This window comes from Hyperolius riggenbachi, chromosome 4 (genome assembly GCF_040937935.1).
Source record: "Hyperolius riggenbachi isolate aHypRig1 chromosome 4, aHypRig1.pri, whole genome shotgun sequence".
Lineage (NCBI taxonomy): Eukaryota > Metazoa > Chordata > Amphibia > Anura > Hyperoliidae > Hyperolius > Hyperolius riggenbachi.
In genome coordinates, this window is record NC_090649.1 from 128,547,058 (window position 1) to 128,568,280 (window position 21,223).

The following is a 21,223-nucleotide window of genomic DNA, read 5'->3' on the forward strand; positions in this document are numbered from 1 at the left end:
CACATCCCAAAAACATACAGATAAGTTCACTGGCCCTAGACTATGGTACATATACTACACAATACATAATAGACATATGACTATGGTTGGATTGTCCTGTCCCTTAACTGTCCCACAGAGAGGCTCACAATATAATCCCAAATTGGGATTATATTGTGAGCCTCTCTGTGGGACAGTTAAGGGACAGGACAATCTACTCTGTACAGTGCAGTGGAAGATGTTGGCGCTATATAAATAATATTAATTATACTTGTTAAACAAACTACACACACCATCAACTTCCTCTTCTTGTCTGCATTTGGGGGCCAAATGCATACACCTATTACTGTGACTATATGTTAGGTTAACCCCCCGTCTGAAATGTACTGACTGATTTAGGAAGAATTTCACAAGGTATTCAATAAAAATATCCCTCAAGTCATATCAATTATTCGATTTCATCTTCACACATTTGCTATTGCTTACAAATACACTTTGAAAAACAAAAATCCTTTTAAAACAGAAGGTGTTTGTGATTATTCAAGTTGGAGTGAGCCTATGATGTCTCCCACAATGCATCATTGCTAAGTATGCAAATCACCCCTACAGGGACAACAAAGGGATGATTTGCATATTCAGTAGTAATGCATCGTGGGAGACATCATGTGTTTCAAGTCCTACCCCATACAGCCACATTAATCTATGCCATGCACTGAAGAGGATCAACCAGTCCGAAACAGTTTGTATGTATGCTGGATTAGTGTGGCTCTATAATATTATCAAGCAGACACACCATTGCATTCCTGCGGTTCTGGAGATGTGTTCAGGGACAACAAAGGGATAATTTGCATATTTGGCAGTGATGCATTCTGGGACACCTCATATGCTCACTCCACACCTGAATAATCACAAATACCTTTCTGTTTTAAGAAGCCACATTTCTGTTTTGCACAGCATTTTAAATGGAGCGTGCAACAAACCTTTCACAATCTTCTGAATACAATTGGCAAGCATGGGAAATTAGTATCACACAGAACTTCTTCCTGAAATCTCAGGCAAAGGTACAACAAACCAAGGAATAATGATGAAACGGGTATTGAAATGCCATATATAGGTTTATTGCAGGTCTTATTCTTGGGGTCTTAAAATAGATGCTGATACAAATCTTTCCATATATTCACACACTGTGCACAGCATGGCAGCTTAGTGTTGAGGTTATAGGTTCACACAAAGGACTTTTCTGTTTGAAGTTTTAATGTTTTCTATCCTTATAAGTGCTGCAACGTAAAGTGGAACTCAGGGCAAACAGTTATTGCCTGGCAACATAAAATGGAGAATCCTGATGAATGTGCAAATCGACATTGGGACGATTTGCATATTCAGCAGGGATGCATTATGTGAAGACATCATACGCTCGCTCCAACCTAAACAATCACAAATACTTTCTGTTTTAAGAAGGCAAACTTCTGCTTTGCATATCATTTTAGTAAGAGGGCTTTTTGGTCCTTTGTAGCCTCTTACACACTCCTAGGAGTTCTGGTTCACCAGGAGCTTGCTGGGCAATCTGTAATCCATCCTTGAAAGATCCCTTTAAGGCTCCCTGCACACTGCAAATCCGTTTTCCGATTCCGATTCCGTTTCCGATTTTCCTTGAATACATTCAACAGAAAAACGGATCAAAAAACGCAGCATGCAGTTAAGATTAAAAATCTGAATCGGAATCGGATGTAAAAACAGATTAAAAAGCGGAATCGGAATCTGAAATGCATGCAGTGTGCAAGAGGCCTAAGGGGCATTTTGATAAAAAACTCTAAAACGTAAAATGAATGTACATTTGTCCCAGAGTAAAAAGCACTGTAAATGGCTTTCTTCCTAGGCAAGTGACACTTACAATAGGTGTTTTTATTATGACTTACTCCCTGCTGGACAGTTAGTACATCACTGGGATTCCTGGGTTTCCTTGTCGTATTCTCGTTTTTCCGCATGCGGCACTTACACCGCGAACATGTTTAAAATTCCTGCATCGCCCATTGACTTACATTACTTCCGCCACTGCTGCATTGCTGCGGAAGTGCAATAGTAACGCGCAGTTGACGGCTCAGCGGTGGATTGGGCACGACGGGGTGCGACGTGATGCTGTAAGTGTGCTAGGCCCTTGCATTGTCGTTGCATTACCCTGCGGTAAAACAGGGTAACGTAATGCAGGTTTGCAAGACAATTGTAAAAGGGGCCGTGAAGGGAACCTGAAGCAAGAAGTATATGGAGGCAGGGCCGGATTACTGACCAGGCAACAAAAGCAGTTGCTTGGGGCCCCATTCAGAGTCAAAGGGGCCTCATCAGCACATAAACCAGCCCTCGCCATCCTGTCAGCGGTGGCTGGATGGTATAATGGTTAAAGGGACTCTGAGCAGTGCAGTAACTATGGAAAGATGCATATCATTTTAAAGCTCTCTTTCTCCTCTTTCCAATGATATATAAACCGCCGCCCTATGCCTTTTAGTTTTCGCTATTTTCGCGATTGAAATCACGGCCGCGAAAATTGCGAAAACTAAAAGGCATAGGGTGGCAGTTTATATATCATTGGAAAGAGGAGAAAGAGAGCTTCAAAATGATATGCATCTTTCCATAGTTACATTGTATTACACAGGACGACTTTTCTCCAAAGTCGGCAGCTCGATTCAGCAGAATGCAATAAAATATAAGGAACCCAGGGGGATATAATTACAAACATCATGCTGGTAGGTGTGAGGATGTAATTAATTAGTTGTGGGTATGCTTAAAGGTATACCCACAGGCACTGCTCGGAGTCCCTTTAAGGGCTCTGCCTCTGACACAGGAGACCAGGGTTCGAATCTCGGCTCTGCCTGTTCAGTAAGCACCTATTCAGTAGGAGACCTTAGGCAAGTCTCTCCAACACTGCTACTGCCTATAGGGCGCGTCCTAGTGGCTGCAGCTCTGGCGCTTTGAGTCCGCCAGGAGAAAAGCGCGATATAAATATTATTTGTCTTGTCTTGTCAAATAATGCCGTGCGCTGCTGATTGTCTTTAGAGCCAGGCTCTCCTCCTAGGTCCCCCTCCTGCTACTGTGCACTCTCCGCTGCCCACTCCTCCCTCCCTTCCCACAGAGAACCACAGCTTCAGCAAGAATGATAGCAGCAGATGGCAAACGCTCACTCACCTATCCATGATCCAAGCGATAGAGATCCCGTCATCTGAAACCCATCTGTCTCTTCTACAGTGCAGCCGCTCGCTCTGAACTTCCTGATTCTCAGATCAGACAGGAAGTAGTAATAGTAGTAGTAACAGGGTGGCAGCACTATAGAGGAGACAGATGGGCTCTGCCGGATGACGGGACCTCTATTGCTAGGTGAATGAGAGTCATCTGGTGCTGTCATTCTCCCCCGCTGCGGCTGCCTTCTCTGCTGGACTATCGTATTCACTGGGATGGAGGCTGCATGGTGGCTGTCTAGTTTCTAGGAAATCGGTTGTTCGGTGGTGGGGGAGGTTATGTAATTCTGTCTGGGGAACGGCTTCCGGTTTGGCAGTGTCCAGAGCTTTCTGCTATTGTCAGGCTGGAGATGCAGGGGGAAAGTGTTGCTGCTGTGATATCTGGCGCCCTCTTCACAGGGGTGCCCCTGCCCCTGAGTGCAAATGTCCCAGCCATTCATCTCTCACTCTGCATTTTGCCACTGCTATTCCCTGCATTGTGCACCCACAGAGGAAAGCGGGCTGTTGCCCATAGCAACCAGTAGCTTGGCTGCACCGGTGTGTGCGGCATGTTGCTGTGCAGCTGCATATTCTGATTCTATTACGACATGATGGGGGGCCCAAATCAGTTACTTTGCTTAGGGCCCCATTTAGCCTTAATCCGGCTCTGTATGGAGGCTGCTATATTTATTTCCTTTTAAACAAAACCAGTTGCCTGCCAGCCCTGCTGATCTATTTGGCTGCAGCAGTGTCTGAATCCCACTAGAAACAAGCATGCAGCTAATCTTGTCTAATCTGACAATAATGTCAGAAACACTTGATCTGCTGCATGCTTGTTCAGGGTGTATGGCTAAAAGTATTAGATGCAGAGGATCAGCAGGATAGCCAGGTAACTGGTATTGCTTAAAGTGTTCTTCAGGTGTCCTTTAAAGGGACCCTTAGTAAAAAAAACTTACCTGGGGTTTCCTCCAGCCCACCGTAGGCCACGAGGCTCCCCGGCATCCTCCTGGCTCCTCTCCCGGTCCCGCTGGCTGCTCCGTTACCAGCGAGTTTCGGGCTGAAGGTCAGAGTCATCATGCCAGCCGCTATGTATGATCGCGCCGGCCGGCGTGACAGTCCTGTGCATGTGAGTTTTTTTAACTCTGTGTCTCGCATGCGTGGCCGGCGTAATGACGTGGAGCGTCCCCGTTCAGGAAGAACCAGCCAACCTTTAGCCTGAAAATCGCCGGTAACGGAGCCACCAGCGGGAGCGGGAGAGGAACCAGGAGGACTCTGGGGGACCTCAGGGCCTACGGTGGGCTGGAGGAAGCACCAGGTAATAACCAGTTTTATTTTTTTTTTTACTGCTCTGGGTCCCTTTAATGATGTCAGATAACCAAATTCTTCCGCTTAACTTAGCATGTGAAAGTTTCTTTTGCCTAGGCAGAAAAAAAAGGAAATACAAACTTGTGAAGAGCATTCATTGGTATTTCATATGGCTGTTTTAGTGGACCAGCCAATAAAACCCAGCATTTACCAGATACCAAATACTGGGTTTGCTGTTGAAGGTTCCGCAGATGTACAGCCCCGGTGCTTCCACTAGTTTTAGAACTCTGATAGGATATTTATTTTGATATACTGCTCTAGCATGAAAATATGTGTTTGGCTGTGTGTGAGAAGCCAGTCCACTTCACAGAAAAAAAGCACTGCACAAGTGCACATTGAGATGTTGCCATGCACTCACACAAAACAAGGTGTAAACCCCAATAATCCCGCAGCACAGATTGTAGCACAGCATGACGCTGAGGTGTGTAATCATGTAATAATGCAAAGCCTTCTGTACAGGTGAAATTCCACACAACCGCTCTGTCCCTGCGGGCACATTACATTGCCATGATTCAAAGCATTGCTGAATCTCTGTCTTGCCAGAATTGTCAACTAGCTTTTTCTAATTAGTGTCTGTAAGCATTTTTGTCAGTAATAGAGAGATAGCTAGCCTGTGCATACATTGCTGTAAATAATTGTTTGAGATATATATATATATATATATATATATATATATATATATATATATATATATATATATATATATATATATATATATTTAGAGAGAGAGACTTAAAAGAGGGACAATTGGTTAATGGTACAGCAAAGTCACTGGTATCTGGCACCTGTGGGAATCACCTGGTGCTGGGTACATGTGCTTACCGATTGCTTGAACAACCGGCCTAAAAAAAGCACTAACCTCCCCACCTGCACTAAATAAAATACTCACAGAGTGTACACTGCTTTGAGTCCTATGGGAAAAAAGTGCTACAGAAATGTTATGGCTACAGTGCCAGTTCTAACCTTCCTGTTGCTTGTAGTGGCTTTCCTGAAGTCCTCTGTGCATGGCTCCTAGCGTGTCACCTGACCTGCGACAGTCAGATGACTCAACGAGAGCCGTGCACAAATGCCGGGAAGGCCCTAGGAGCGACAGGAAGGCTAGGAGACGGCGCGGGACACTCGGTGAGTATTTTAATCACTGCAAAACCTCAAAAAATGGTTCCCATTATCCCTTCAGGCATGTCAGTTAGTTGAGACTTCCAGTTGCCTAAGTTCCCGATAACGGGGAATTTGCTGAATTTGGTTCCAAAAGTAGGTATTTCCTTCCAAAAAATGTGCAGTTGGGAACTATGGTAGTGGTGTGTGCGTTTGGTGAGGACACTAGTGATAGGACATACCGGAGTGTAGCATTGCGGAGCTTGGTTATGCACCTAACAAGCTAGCCAGATGCCTGATCGGTGTTCAGGAGTCACTCATGCCTCATGCCTATTCCTAGGCGCAGCTGCATGCATTTTAATGTACTGTTATCAGAATCATTTCAGTTCGCCATGCATGACTGGGTCCTGCCCGGAATTGAGTTTGGCACAAAAACAGCTCAGGTAGAGGAAAGAATAGGGAAGAATAGATACAAAGAAGGAAAACAATATACATCATGTTAGCATGTAAGTGTTCAGGTTGTGACCTGAGAAAGTCCAATAAAGCTTAGTTGCAATTCAGGCAGTTGGCTGGTGACCCCGAAGAACAGTCCTGGCCACATCTTAGGCTGCAGGGGGCACTGATGGAGGGTGGAAGAACGTGGATGAAGTTCATGAGGCTGACTGCCGAGGGGGAAAAAGAGTTCCTGTGTCTAGTAGTCCTGGTGGAGATGACCCGAAGCCTCTGGCCTACTGGAAGCGGACTGAGGAAGCACTGGCCTGGATGAGAGGGGTCGCTTGCAATCCGTAGCGCTCTAGAACGCAGTCTGGTGTTGTACAGGAGGGCACTTGATGGGAGGGGCCTGCCAATGATCCTCTCCGCCAATCTGATGACCCTCTGTAGTTTATGTCTGTTGCTGGCGGTGGCACCAGCACATTAGACCAAAATGGAAGAGCAGAGGATCAATTCAATGGCAGCAGATTAGAAACTTGTCAGAATCTCCTGGGCCATGCCAAACTTTCTGAGTTGGCGGAGCAAGAAAAGTCTCTGCTGAGCTTGCTGCTGGGTGGCAATGATGGCAATTCCACCGGGGCGGATTGTTCAGGAACAGCCTTATCCGTCCGCCGATAGTGCATACACACGCACTACAGTCTGCTGAAAACCCGCCCAGCGGGAGGTGCCGACGGACCCGTCATTGGCTGTTGTCGTGCGTGTGTACGCACCTTAATGATCACACACACTTTGTATTCGTAAGGTGGCCATACACTCGTTAGATTAGCAGCAGATAGATCATCAGATAGATTTCTGGTCTATCTGATGTGTTTAGGAACATTTTTTACTAGGAACAGATTTCCAATAGGTTTCAGTATGAAATCTATTGAAAAGCGATCTGATGGCATTTTTTTGCCATCAGATTTGCATTAGGGCCAATGCAAAATGATAAGCAATCTCAACAGATCGATTTTGATTTTCCAGCATGTCAGATCGATTGAAATCGATCGAAATCAGTCGCAAATCAATAGATCAGCCAATTGATTTGCGATCGATCGATCGTCTGCTAATCGCCCTAATGTATGGGCCCCTTTAGTGTACTATAATGGTAAATAGAACATTGGTAACATAGGACTGAGTCATTTTAATTTTCATTTTAGGGGCTTCATTTTTAAGACTGTAAACAGTAACCATGACAGTCTGATGTAAAATCTGCTTTATTGAGCTCATATATATATATATAAAAAAAAACAACAGAAGTAATGACCGTTTTCTGCACTAAAACCTTATCAGCTGTCTTTTCTAAAGGTGCCCATACACGGTACAATAAAAATGTTCGATTTTCCCGTTTATTCGATCTAAAGGATCGAATTGAATGAAAGTCGAAAATAATCTTTTTTTTCTATCAAGAAATTCGAACGATTATCCTGTTTTTTCGAGAAAAATCTGATCGGACATGCTGGAAAAATGTTGATGATTGTGTGTTGTAATTGTATCATGTATGTTAAATTGTATGAAAAGATCTTTTAGATTTAAATTGTTAGAAATGTTTCAAAGTTTTTTTATCTTTACTTGTATTGTTAAAAAATAACATGATTGAAGATTTAATGTTTATTTCTTTGTTCTAATCATTGTTGTGTTGTGAAAAGTTGCATTATCCATTCACAGATAATTATGGAAATCTTCTGGATTATTCTCCCTTAATTCTCTCAACAGTGTCACATTGGAATATTTCTACTTATCTAATAGCTAATGGTTGCACCATTTTCTTTTCGGTTTGTCCTAATCAAAGAGAGTCCATAGATACAATGCAAATGCAATTTTGGCCTTCTTCCTGTTAGTTAATAGAGCCATTTGTAATTGCTCTTTGGTAAAAATTCCCTCAGCACAAAACAAAACAAAAAAACACTGAGGTAAAACACACCTATATACTGTAGCTTCTCTGAGGTAATATTAACTTTACAATGAGTAAATTGAACCACTCACAGGAAAAATGCAGCTTAATATACGCTTTGATCAACATCTGCCATCTGTGTTAACTGCCTGAGGTAAAACACAGCTCGAGCTGAAAAAAAGAGAATCCGATTGAAAAAAAAAACGCCACTTCCGATTGAATAAACCATTAGATTGAGTACTTTATTTTTTGTCTCGATCTTATTTGTCAATTTGATTTTTTAGCATAAAGGATCTTTTTCCCTGAATTTTCAGCCTACTCGAATGTTTGTGTATGGTACCTCGAAAACAACTATGCAATTTTGTCGATCTACCGGAATAATCAAATGAATTTATCTAATCTAAAAAAAGGAAAAGATTGTACCATGTATGGGCACCATTAGATAGATAAAAGTCTTTTGGCTTCTGTATATTTTTCAGGAAACCAGACTGAATTCTACAAGCTGTTGGACAAGCTAGTTTGCATGTATAACAACTTCAGACAAACAATTTCTTAGAACTAGTTACAGTATGTAGCTATGTTTAACTCAGGTTTTCTTTAAGTTTGTATGCAAGCAGGAATTATTATTTTTGATCAACTCTGTTCACTAGTCAAAGACTCGTGTGTATGTTCCACCAGTGTGATCAGCACTGAACATTAACCCTCCTTCATAACCTTACAGAAAGGTTCTGCCAATAGCAACTCTGTGATATTCTGTAACCCTAAATGTGTGAAGTTGCACAATCCAGTTCAATTACCTGTGCCTGTTTTAAGACGTGTTGGTCCTCACCCATCAGGGAACTAGTTTGCGCATGAAATGTTACAGAGTATAGGTAGGATATGATTATGCAATAGGTGTACAATTTACTCAGTGTTCCAAGCTAGTGACACACCAGCAGCCTCTCCTTACCCCCAGGAAGTGTACATCAAGAGTATGAAACATCAATTGTGTGATCCTTAAATCAGGGATTCCATGTGTGCCAAACACTTAGCCTGCAGTCTTTCACAGCACTAATACATTAATAACTGGGATCAAGCAGCTGCGGTAAGAATGGGATGCACGCCCTGGTGTGTTAATGCCTTCTAAAATCATTACAAACCATTTATAATTTACTTTTATTAAAACAGCTTCTTATTACATCCCAGAACACCCAAATGCTATTCTGCCTTATTCTTTCATTATCTGTGTAAACGCAAGCATGGGAAAAAAAAAAGTAATTTGACTTCATGAAAATGTTAGACACAGCCAACATATTCCTGCATACAGATGTTTGATGTCTATTTCAATCATAATGACAGATAAAGCAGATTATATGTTATAAATGTCATACCCCATTTTGTAATCCCTCATGTCATGGGATGTGGCCCTTAGTGTTTGATTTACATAAAAGTGTTTGCATATGAGTGGGCAAAGGGTTGATTGATTTTGCTGTTTTATTGGCTACACCCCCTTTGGGCCCTCCACTAAAGTCCTCACTTGGGGGGGGGGGGGGGGGGGGAGAGAGGGGATTTTCCCCCCAGTCGCCTCTTCTTAAAACAATCAGGGACAGCTTGGTCCGTGGCCGTGCGCTGGTTTGTTTAAAAAAAAAAAGTTACAATGAGGTGATGAGCCTGGATCCTGAGTTTTTTCTTGAAATTATAATCCTTTATTTCAGGACTACATCCAGTGCTCTCCCTCTTTTCCCCTGTATCCTGTATGTGATGTTTTCACCCTGTTCTTGGGTGTTTGATCTGCATGAAAGTGTTTGCATGTGAGTGTGCAAAGGGTTAATTGATTTTTCTATCATTAGAAAGTAACTGCACAAATAAAGCTAGTCCTATGTGAATCAATAGAAGCTACATCACAGTTAATGATCAATCAGTCCCCTGCTAGAAATCAGAAGGGAATAGCATTTGAAATGACACCTGACACCATTTCAATTGAATTTAAAGAAAAGAGTGAGTATTGATCAAACTGCTGCCCCTACTAGCTTTGTATTACCATAAACTATGCAATCACCAATCCACCACTGCTCCTTCCCCTCACCTGCTTGATATAAGTCTACTGCCATGCCCAATCATGCTCTCAATGAACTATCTAAAGTCAATCAGAAGCTTATAAATCAGTCTTCTTTTGCACAGGAGGCTGAACTATGCACTTATTAGGCAGTTTAGCCTTCTGGCTGCTGGCCACCAGTGCCTCTTCATGTAGCTGTATGGTAGTGATTGTAATCCCATGTGTGTCATAGTTGAACATGCAGCGGTGTTACCTGGTGGTGAAATAAAGCGACATGTTCCATGCTAGGTAGGGCGCTTCTTCATCACCAGTGCTGAGTGCTAGCAGGCACCTTACCAATGCACGGGAGCAGCTGACATGTGGTGAATTCACCGCCTTTAGAAAGAGGCTTTAGTTACAGAGCAAAAGGAACCTGAGTTGAAAATCCCTTGAACCCAGTGTCTATACATAATACCTTCAATGAAAAAATGATTGTTGATTTCACATTGCTGTAGCTGTTAGGTTGAGCTCCAGAGCCACAAAAATACTAATCTTATTTTGGCATATTGACGGCCACCCAATCTAAAACAGATGATTGTCAGGAGTTCTTTGAATAGGTGGCAACAGAATGGAACATCGCCCTGCCAACAAAAAAAAGGTGCGAGACCTGCAGACACATCTACTCCACTGACAGGATATCAATCAATACCAGGTTCCAAATAGGAATACAAGTACAAGGCATCTTTTCCTGTGATCTCTTATATCTGATACAATCCTTAACTAAAACGTATTGCTTTTACTGATGGCTAACAAGGTACAATATTATACTGCTACTATTCTGCTTGAAGCTAACTGTTGAACTCAGAATTCACGATGCCTCTATACCAGTCTGAGACTCAATTATGTAAGGATGGAGTAAACAACGGGTCGTATCTATTTGTCATAAATTAGCTAACATCCTCTCAAGACGCTATTGGATGTTCTGTTTCAATTAAAGCATCTTACTGACATGTATTTATGTTTGCAAAAAATACAGTATATGTATCCCTTTTTGATGTTGCATGTATATAGATGTAACATTGTGTCAGCGTACAGGAATAGAGTCTGAAGAAGGCTGAGTAGCCAAAAGCTCCAGTGAAAATAATGTAATAAAAAAGTGTTTCATTTTTACAATAATTATGTATAAATTATTTAGTCAGTGTTTGCCCATTGTAAAAGCTTTCCTCTCCCTGATTTACATTGTGACATTTATCACATGGAGACATTTTTTTTTACTGCTGGCAGGTGATGTCAGTGGAAGGAGATGCTGCTTGCTTTTTTGGCAGTTGGAAACACCTGTTATTTACCACAATGCAACAAGGCTCCCACAGTGTGATGTCAGAAGCATGGCCCTGACATCACACTGTGGGAGGACTTTCACCAAATTATCAGCCATACAGAGCCCTCCCGATGATCCGTTTGTGAAAAGGAAAAGATTTCTCATGTAAAATAGGGTATCAGCTACTGATTGGGATGCAGTTCAATTCTTGGTTACAGTTTCTCTTTAAGTTAGCCAACTAATGGTATCATCCTGATCCACAAATTCTTGCTTGAGCTAGAAAGGTGCGATATTATTTCCTGAGTGCCTTTTGCACCACACACACCATAGTGTTCCCCCTATAACTTCCATTATGTAACCAGCAGCTGTGCATAATTATTTCATAAAAAGTGTGTTTGACTTACTTCTTGCCAGCCCTCCAGCAGGTAATGCCCTAAGCAGCTGCCTAGTTTCTTATACCTAAAAATGGCAATGCTCCAAAAATTAATAGGCTATGCTGTATTTCTGCTACCATGTGCTTTTCACGCGGGGAGCAACTTCTTGCTTTTTGGAGAAATGTTGAAAGAGATGATCGACCTGGCCTAAGAGATCACAAAACAATAATTTGCACGGTTCTGGTCATTGCCCTGAAGTGATGCATTATAGTCTTGCTTTATGGACACAGGCTGAAAGTGATAACCTGTAAAAGCTTTCTGTTTTTAAAAGGTATCACTGTGCTTTGGCACCATGAAATCATTAAGGTAGCAGCTGCTGGAATTGAGTTGAGTCAGATTCTCTTAAAATTAGGGTCTGATTTATAATCCCATGATTATGCAGCAATGTGTATATATTGCTACATTAACATAAGTTTTATCCCTTATCATTACTGCAGAGCTATGGAGTCAGCACTTTGACTCCACCTTCTTTGGCAGGAGTTTAAACTTAAAAACAAAGTAAGCAAAATTGCACACTGGGACCACTGGTGTCTAGTGGTTCTCCCTCTCCTGTACAGTTCCTTGGTGTCTAGTGGCCCCTCCCTTCCCTATACAGTTCCCTGGTGTCTACTGACCCAGCTGCCTCCCCTATACAGTCCCCTTGGTTTCTAGTGACCTCCCTTCATCCCCTATACAGTTCCCTGGTGTCTATCGCTTTCCCCCTTCCTCCCCATACGGCTTCCCAAGTGACCCAGGGCTTTGCCTCCAATATAGCTTCTCTGGTGGTATCGAGTGGGCCAAACATAATGCAATGGGAAAACAACTTGCAGGCCCAATTTGATGGCTCTGTGGGCCAGATTTGGCCCGTGGGCTGGAGTTTGACATGTATGATTTATGGTAAATCTGACGCGTACATCAAAAAGGCACCAGGAAATTTGAGCCCCCAGAAAAGCTGATAGTAGAATATTGGTAAATCTAGCAATATTCTACTGTTACCCTGGAAAAAAATTAGCAAAATATCGGTAATAAATACCGATATTTTACTACAGTTAAATATAACGCTATTCTCACACTGAACTCTACCACTGCCTATAGCTTACCTTAACCACCCCCCACAGCTAAGCTTTACCCACCCACAGCTAACCTTAACACCCCCCCCAACTCTGCGCCTGCACAATACACTCTACACCACATCAGCACTACCGTGAGTGGATCTCATGCAGGCACAGTAGATGTCTACCTGGCGAGGTCGGCATCTGCAACGGGGATGCAGAGCTGTGGCAAGGGCTAAGTAGATTTTTTTGTTTTGAATTAGCTCGGACCTTCCCTTTAAGCACTCCCCCAAAGCTAAAAATAAATTTTTCAGGCGTCTCCGTAGGTGCCTATTGTAAAGTGATGGGTGCCTATTGCGGTGCCCAAACTTCCAGCGCTAGCGGGCGCCCAAATTTCCTGCTTCCAACCTGACTCCATTTAATTATAAATTGATGTAGGAAAAAAATAATAAATATCCTAGTTATATATTTCTTATATGGATTGCAAGCACACAGCATACAAAACATGATCCCGAAACATAATTAGGTAGAGTGTCAGCTTTAATCAACGTAATTAGGCAACATTTCCACACTTGTTTTATGACTCCTGCAAGATGGGCCCCCAGGCTGTGAGGGTCACGAGGGGTAGTCAAAGGAAAGGGTGTGAACGTTGGGGGGCGCCATCAAAATTTTGCTAAGGGGGCCCCATGATTTAAAGTTACACCTCTGCCTCATAAAATATCTATCTTTGTTACAGCTTGGATTAATTTAGCAGTTAACAAAATGGAAATATGCATAGCACTCCTTTTATAGAAGAAGCATAAAAAGACACCAGGATGAGGAATAGTACTGGTGACACATAGTTAAAATATTTAGATAACAGGTTGTTACGGCTAAGCCGATCTCAGACTTTATCCTTCCAGACTTTAACTGTTCCGAATCCTAAGCTCCTAAGTAACTTCTGCCGTTCTCTCACATCTCCAAACACTTGTGACCTAAACATCTCTATTAACAGACCACATTTTTTCCTCTCCTTCTCTTCCTGTATTCCACACCCTTTGGAAGGCCTAAACTTATCCACATCCATGACGTTCTCCTGTCCGATAGCATTACCTTCCTCATTCTCAGTAAAACATGCCTAGCTCCATGCGATACTATGGGACCTATTTATTCAAGCAGAAGGCAGCGGCGTAACAATCACCCAGCAGTGGAAGCTTGAGGGGGCCCGCATAGGGCTGTTTATGCAGGCCAGGTGCAGCTCAGGAGACGGGGCAGAGCGGGCACACACAGCCGTGAGAGCGGGGCACGACTGCCCCCTCCCTCACCTTGGGCCCTTCATCGCTCCCCCCTCCAGAATTAGAGCAGCAGCCAGGCAGGGAGACTCACCTCACTTCCGCGTTCCATGCACTGGAGGTTCAAGCGCTGCTGGTCTTCTCTGTTTCCGCCGCTTGCTCTCTACTTCCGCTAACAGGAAGACCGGCACTGTTGCAGATCCAGCACATGGAATGCAGAAGTGAGACGAGTCTCCCTGCACGGCCGGCCGCTACTCTAACTCTGGAGGGGGGAGTGCTGAAAGGTGTGAGATGAGGCAAGGTGGAGTTGAGCCCCCCTCCCCGCAGCTGTGTGTGCCTGCTTTTCCCCCCTCCAGGCTACCTATACTGGGGGCACCTATAGCTGACTACCTATACTGGTGGCAACTATACCAGGCTACCTATACTGTAAGTGTGTTTTTTTATATATCCTGCCTGGCCTACCTTTACAATTTCTGCGCCCGAGTGTCAGGGCGCATGTGTGAAGTAATGCAGAGATCAAACACTGGGGCAGTGCGGCACTTACCTTCCGTGGCCACTAGAGTCTTCTAGTATTTGGACAGCACAAGCAGAAGGCAGTCCGAGACGTGGTATTGAAGAGAGGAAGAAACAGCCAGCAGGTAGACAAGAGATCGGAACTGCACTGTGGACAGGTAAGAATAGCTTCGTCGGCAGTCGAATCAAACGCCACTAACAACGCGCTCCCAATCTGCCACTGTTCATCCGAAATTTTCCATCAGGTGAAGTGACCAATTTTTGTGCTGGAAATCGAATAATAGGGAAATGTTTGCGTCATCTATTTCTAGCAGATTCGATCAGATGATCAAATCCACCAGATATTGATGCAAGAAATTGATTAATGTATGGTTACCTTAAGACATTTTCATTTAAATCTGATAACTTAAACCTGATAATTGTTGCAGTAACGCATTTTGTTAAAATGCACCTAAAATTGGGCCACATAAAAAATGTATATGTACCTGGGGCTTCCTCCGGCCTGCTAGCTCCCTTGTCATCCTCAGTGGTTTCCTTGTTCGCCCACAACTGGCTTCAAATCCTCCAGTCTGGGCCCGTCTGCGCCGACGCAGTCCGGCCAGGCTCTCCCGTCTCACTCCTGTTTCCGGGAACTTGTCTGGAGCACATGCGCACATGGCTCGGACCAGAAGACTCTCCGGGGCCAATTGCAGATGAACCTGGAGTCCGAGGAGGATAGTGTGGGAATGATCAGGACGGAGGGGGCTGGAGGAAACCCCAGGTATGTATATTTTGTCATTTTAACCCCATCTCAGGTTCCCTTTAACTGCTTTGACATAAAAATATATTCACCGCTGATCTGGTGTACGAGTCATGTTTCCGCTGAAAAACAAGTGGTGGCAGTCTGGCAGATATCTCTTATAAATGGGCAACAGTTATCAGTTTATTTAAAATTGCCTGTGCTGTCTATCTCCGTTGTTTGGTACTTAGAATACTTTCCAGAGTGTGGGAGGGTTGATGTACACATAACAGCAACGTTACTTTGTATTCTATCCTCTAGGTCAATAATAAATAAGTTGAGGAGATCTGGACCTAGTAGTGGCCCAAGTGGGACCCCACAGCCAACAGTTTCCTAATTTGACTATGAACCATTTACTACTACCCTTTGCCTACTGTTCCTTAGCTAGTTATCTATCAATGTACATACATTTTCCCTTAGTACTGTACCTACATTCTCAGCTTCTGGACCAGGGAAATTATTGTTATTGTTTAGTATTTATATAATGCCGACATCTTTCACCAGGGCCGCCATCAGAAATTTTGGGGCCCCTCACACATCAGGCCTGGGCCCCCCTCCACCCACTGGTTGCTGTGCCCACCCACTAGCCACCCCACCCCCGTGTCCATGTGCGAAGTGCGTTGTGGTAAAAATGTGCATGGCTCCGACACTGAAGAAAGCGACATGCACATCGTGATGTGGCAAAAACTGGGCATGACATGTTGTGGGTGCAGCAAAATACAGGTAGTCCCTGGTTAACAAATGAGATAGGGACTTGTAGGTCCGTTCTTATCTTTTATCCGTTCTCTTTTGTCCCCCTCTTTTCTTCCTGTGCCTCTTTTGTCCCCCTCTGTCTCACCTCAGTTTGTGCCTCTTTTGTGTCCCTCTGGGTGACCTCATGTTCCCGTCTCATGTCTTTTCTCCCTTTGCTTACTTTGTCCACCTCTGTTCCCCCTGTGCCTCTGTCTGTGTTACCTCTTGCCCCCTTCCGTCCCCCTGCCCTAGCAAGGTATAGGTGCCCCCAGTATAGTTATCCAGGCATAGGTGCCCCCAGTGTAGGTAGCAAGGTATAGGTTTCCCCAGTATGAGTAGCTATAGATGGTGCCCCAGTATAGGTAAACCAGCAGAGAAGGAAGGACTGGGTCTCAACCTGGATTGTAGCAGTTATAGCAGAAAATCTTTTTATTCCATAGCAGCAGAAAGCACACAACGTTTCGGCACAAGGCCTTTGACAAAGGCCTTGTGCCGAAACGTTGTGTGCTTTCTGCTGCTATGGAATAAAAAGATTTTCTGCTATAACTGCTACAATCCAGGTTGAGACCCAGTCCTTCCTTCTCTGCTGGTTTGCCACATTTGCACCTTAATGGATCCAGGTGCTGACTGGTCGACTCCCTGGGATTAAAATTACACTGCACAGTTGAAGCCCTGGGACTTCCTTTCTTTCTGGGGCCCCAGTATAGGTAGCCTGGTGTAGATGCCCCCAGTATAGGTAGCCTGGTGTAGATGCCCCCAGTATAGGTAGCCTGGTATAGCTCGTGCTCCAGTACAGGCCATCAAGATACAGGTATAGGTATTCAACTATAGGTGGTGCCCCGGTATAGGTAGCCTGGTATAGTTGCCCCCAGTATAGGTAGCCTTGTATGGGTGGTGCACTAGTATAGGTTAGCCAGGTACAGGTGCCCCCAGTATAGGTAGCAAGCTATAGGCGCCCCAGTATAAGTAGCCAAGTATAGGTGGTGCCCCAGTATAGGTAGCCAGGTATAGGTGGTGCCCCAGAATAGGTAGCTAGGTATTGGTGGTTCCAGCCCCAGTATAGGTAGCCCGGTATAGGTGGTGGCCCAGTATAGGTAGCCTGTAGCCAGATATAGGTGGTGCCCCAGTATAGAAAGTCCACTGTAGCGGGCTCACTCATCTGCTCCCCACGTTCAAGCACTGATGTCACTCTTCTCTCAGTGCTGGAACACGGTGTGCTGGTTACTGAGCCATAGGCCTGCAGCCAGCACATGCGGCCCTTCCAGCACTTTGGGGGGACCAGGGCCCCCAGAAGCCCTTAGCCCCTCACTGCAGTGTCAGTTGTCCCCCCCCCCCGCCCCCCGATGGCTGTCCTGTCTTCCACAGTGCTGTACAGAGTATGTTGTCTTCTCACTTAACTGCCCCTCAGAGGGGTTCACAATCTAATTCCTACAGTAGTCTAATGTCTATGTATGCATTGTGTAGTGTATGTATTGTAGTCCAAGGCCAGAGAAAACCCATGCAGACATGGGGAGAACATACAAACTCCCAGCAGATAGTTCCCTGGCTGGGATACGAATTGGGGACCCAGCGCTGCAAGGCGAGAGTGCTAACCATTACGCCACCGTGCTGCCCAATGTGGGGAACAGTGTCAAAAACCTTTGCAAAGTCCAAGTATACTATGTCTATAGCTTTCCCAAGATTTGCATTCACCACTTCATTAAAACTGAGCAAATTGGGCAAAGAATATCTGTCTTTAGTAAACCCATGTTGGGGAAGTAAAATGAGATGAAATAAGATTATTCTGTGCTATATAAATGTATAATTTACACACAACTGGTTATGAGCTTACAGGTTTGCAGATACCTGGGATTTTCCCCTCCATGAATAAAGGAAAATCTTAGGCTGTATTTCAGTCATATGGAAGCGACCCGCCTGAAAAAAAAATCACAAAAAAAATGATTGAGTAGCCTTTTGATAACTCAACTCATTTACTACAAGGGGGTTGATATCATCTGGGCAAAAGGAACAGCAGGAATCAAAATGCAGAGAAGTACACGCATACAATCCAAGTAGGGAGTATAGGAGGAAATAGAGCAACTCAGAAGTTGCTCTTGCCAAAGCAGTCAAGTCCTCAGCAGCACACAGTCAGCCCAGGGTCAGCCCGTATCTCTCCAGCGGCCGCACTTCCTCTTGCGCAGACTGGCCATGACTGAAGGAAGTTACAGGACCAGGTACCAGAGCTGCAGGCAGCGGAGGTCAGTGGCGCGGGAGCGATCAGTGCGTATGGGGCTGGAGGGAGCCCCAGGTATGTATAAAACGTTTTGTTTTCCCCCATCTCTGATACACTTTAAGACAATCTTGTATTTCTGAAGCCTCAGACGTTACACCTCATTAGGGATAGTCCGAATTACGGCTCTTGTTGGATATGTTGAGACGGTCTGTGTGTGGCAATGGTGGTGGCAAGGAGATAAGAACTCTCTGGAATATCCTCAGGCTTTCCTCTACCTAAGTATACATTTTTTTTCCCTGGCATGCATAAGGTTCACTTTAATTGTAGATAAAATATAGAGAAACCGAGAGCCCAATATAGTGTAGTATGTTAAAACATAAACGAAGTAAGGCAAATCAGTGAGAAGAATATACTCACAAACGTGGGTTACCACACAGGCAACCACTGTATAAGCAGGTGAGGAGATTAGACCTGTCCTCACTCAGGGCTAAGAAGTCGCTCTCTGTAGATGAGAAAAAGGGGTAGATCACCCCTCCACCAGGGGTGGACACGATTTTGCAGTAGGAGAACAGAGGCGCCAGCAGAATAAAAGTGGATAAAACCTTTAAAATTTGCTTGGAGGAAGTGGTGGACCTACCTCCATAAAGCAGACACGAAAGACTGTCTGAAAAGTAGCAATCACATTTATTATATGGTACCCCAAAAGTGCAACGCGTTTCGCAGGCCGAGCCCGCTTCATCAGGCAATAAAGTGGGGACAAAACAGAATTCCAGCAGTAGCAGGCGCTACACCTGCTACTGCTGGAATTCTGTTTTGTCCCCACTTTATTGCCTGATGAAGCGGGCTCGGCCTGCGAAACGCGTTGCACTTTTGGGGTACCATATAATAAATGTGATTGCTACTTTTCAGACAGTCTTTCGTGTCTGCTTTATGGAGGTAGGTCCACCACTTCCTCCAAGCAAATTTTAAAGGTTTTATCCACTTTTATTCTGCTGGCGCCTCTGTTCTCCTACTGCACTTTAATTGTAGGGGGATCAGGGGAAAATGAGTTGAACTTACCCGGGGCTTCTAATGGTCCTCGGCAGACATCTTGTGCCCGCGCAGCCGCTCACCGATGCTCCGGGCCCCGCCTCTGGTTCACTTCTGGAAATTCCGACTTTAAAGTCAGATAACCACTCCGTCTGCATGGCTGTGTCCTCGCTCCCGATGAAGTCACCAGGGGAGTACTGCGCAGGCACAGACCACACTGGGCCTGCGCAATACACTCCTGGTGACATCAGCGAGAGGGAGGGTGTGGATGCTCAGGCGCAGTGGTTTTCCGACTTTAAAGTTGCAAATTCCGGAAGTGAGCCGGAGGCGGGGCCCGGAGCATCGGTGAGTGGCTGCGCAGGCACAGGACGTCTGCGGGGACCATTAGAAACCCAGGTAAGTTCAACTCTTTTTTCCCCCCTACAGTACTCCTTTAAGCAAAGTATTAGGTAGTTAGAGGAACCTCAGTATTAAGTAGCTAGAGATGTCCCTGACTGAAGGGAGATCTCATCAGTGGAATGCCTAGAGCAGGATGATTAACCTCTCATTTACGCTCTGCTCGGGACTCTTCATAGGGAATAAGGGAGGGAGGCACTAGGGGAAGGGAGTGAGCCACCTTTCCATCATCAGGCGCCTGTAGGCACATGCCTACAGTGCCTTATGGTAAATCTGGCCCTGTATGCGTTGTTCACAATGCTCCTGGTGCGGTATAATGCAGTGCAGAACGCTTTAACAGTGACAGCAAAGTATACTTTTCATTGACTGTATGGTTCACAAAACGTGGATAATGTGTGGCGCCTCTTTCCCATTCCATCCCTGCTGTTACAGGGAACACACTGCGACACCCATTGTGAGCCTTAAAGGGAACCCGAGGTTAGAGAGATATGGAGGCTGCCACATTTATTTCGTTGTAAACAATGCCAGCTGCCTGACAGCCCTGTTGATCTTCTGAAATCAGTCGAATCTGAGTCAAAACCCTGGAACAAGCATACAGCTAATCCAGCAAAACAGGAGTCAGCTGAGTCAGAGTACCTGATTTGCTGCATGCTTGTTCAAGGTCTATGGCTAAAAGAATAGGGGAACATGATCAGGAAGACTGCCAGGCAAATGGTATTGTTTAAATATAAATATGGCAGCTTCCATATCCCTCTCACCTCGGGTTCCCTTTAATTAGGGACGGCCAATGAGATGCAAATAATTTCGAGTTGATGCAAATATATGCAGCTTGAAGATGGATCAATCGAATTTTGCAGGATTTGATTGACTAATGTTCAAGCTGCATAAATGTGCATACAAAATTGGCATAATACTGCATCAACTCGAAATTATTTGCATCTCATTGACCATCCATCCCTACTTACAGTGTGAGCCCTCAGGAAAAGTTAGTGAGATGCCTGTACTTTGTAAGGGACCATGGAAAATGTCAGCACTCCCTAAATGTATAATGATGATGATGATGATAATAATAGGTAATTAAGAAGGGCAGTTGAGGGCTATGACTTTTTACGGCTAACGGATAAGTACCCTTTTTACAAGCGTACATCAGACCCAGAACTAATCTTTAATAACATCGAAATGAAAATAATGCTGATATATCCAAAACATATACCGATAAATATGGGCATATTCCTTAATACCAAGAGTCCATTCTTTAGAAATATAAGCCTCTATTGGACGGTCCGTCAGCAGCCTACTGAACAGCTGTGAATTGTAACTGACCCCAGTGCAGCCTGCCCTGCAGCGGATCTATCTTACGTGACGTCAATTCTACACGGTCACATGTCAGCTGTTTGTAGTTCCCATCCTGGATGTATGGATAGCATTCTATCCCTCCCACTAGATCCCCGCGGCGCTGTCACGCTGCCCGACTCTGGGAAATGT

General features: G+C 44.4%; 1 protein-coding gene across 6 annotated transcripts in view; it reads right to left on the reverse strand.

The window, feature by feature from the left end:
• The window catches only part of BOK (BCL2 family apoptosis regulator BOK), a 115,310-nt gene extending 94,159 nt beyond the window's left edge, over nucleotides 1-21,151 (reverse strand). For 2 of the 6 annotated variants that reach the window (XM_068280627.1, XM_068280622.1), the window contains exons 1-3: nucleotides 20,952-21,151; nucleotides 17,947-18,015; nucleotides 14,623-14,857 (exon numbers count right to left, since the gene is read on the reverse strand). The gene's annotated coding sequence lies outside the window, so the exon portion shown is untranslated. Of the gene's footprint in view, nucleotides 1-11,746; nucleotides 11,924-14,622; nucleotides 14,858-17,932; nucleotides 18,016-20,951 lie in introns of all 6 variants that reach the window. The other 4 variants (XM_068280628.1, XM_068280626.1, XM_068280624.1 and 1 more) reach the window with 3 other exon arrangements.
• Between the last annotated feature and the right edge of the window lie 72 nt (nucleotides 21,152-21,223).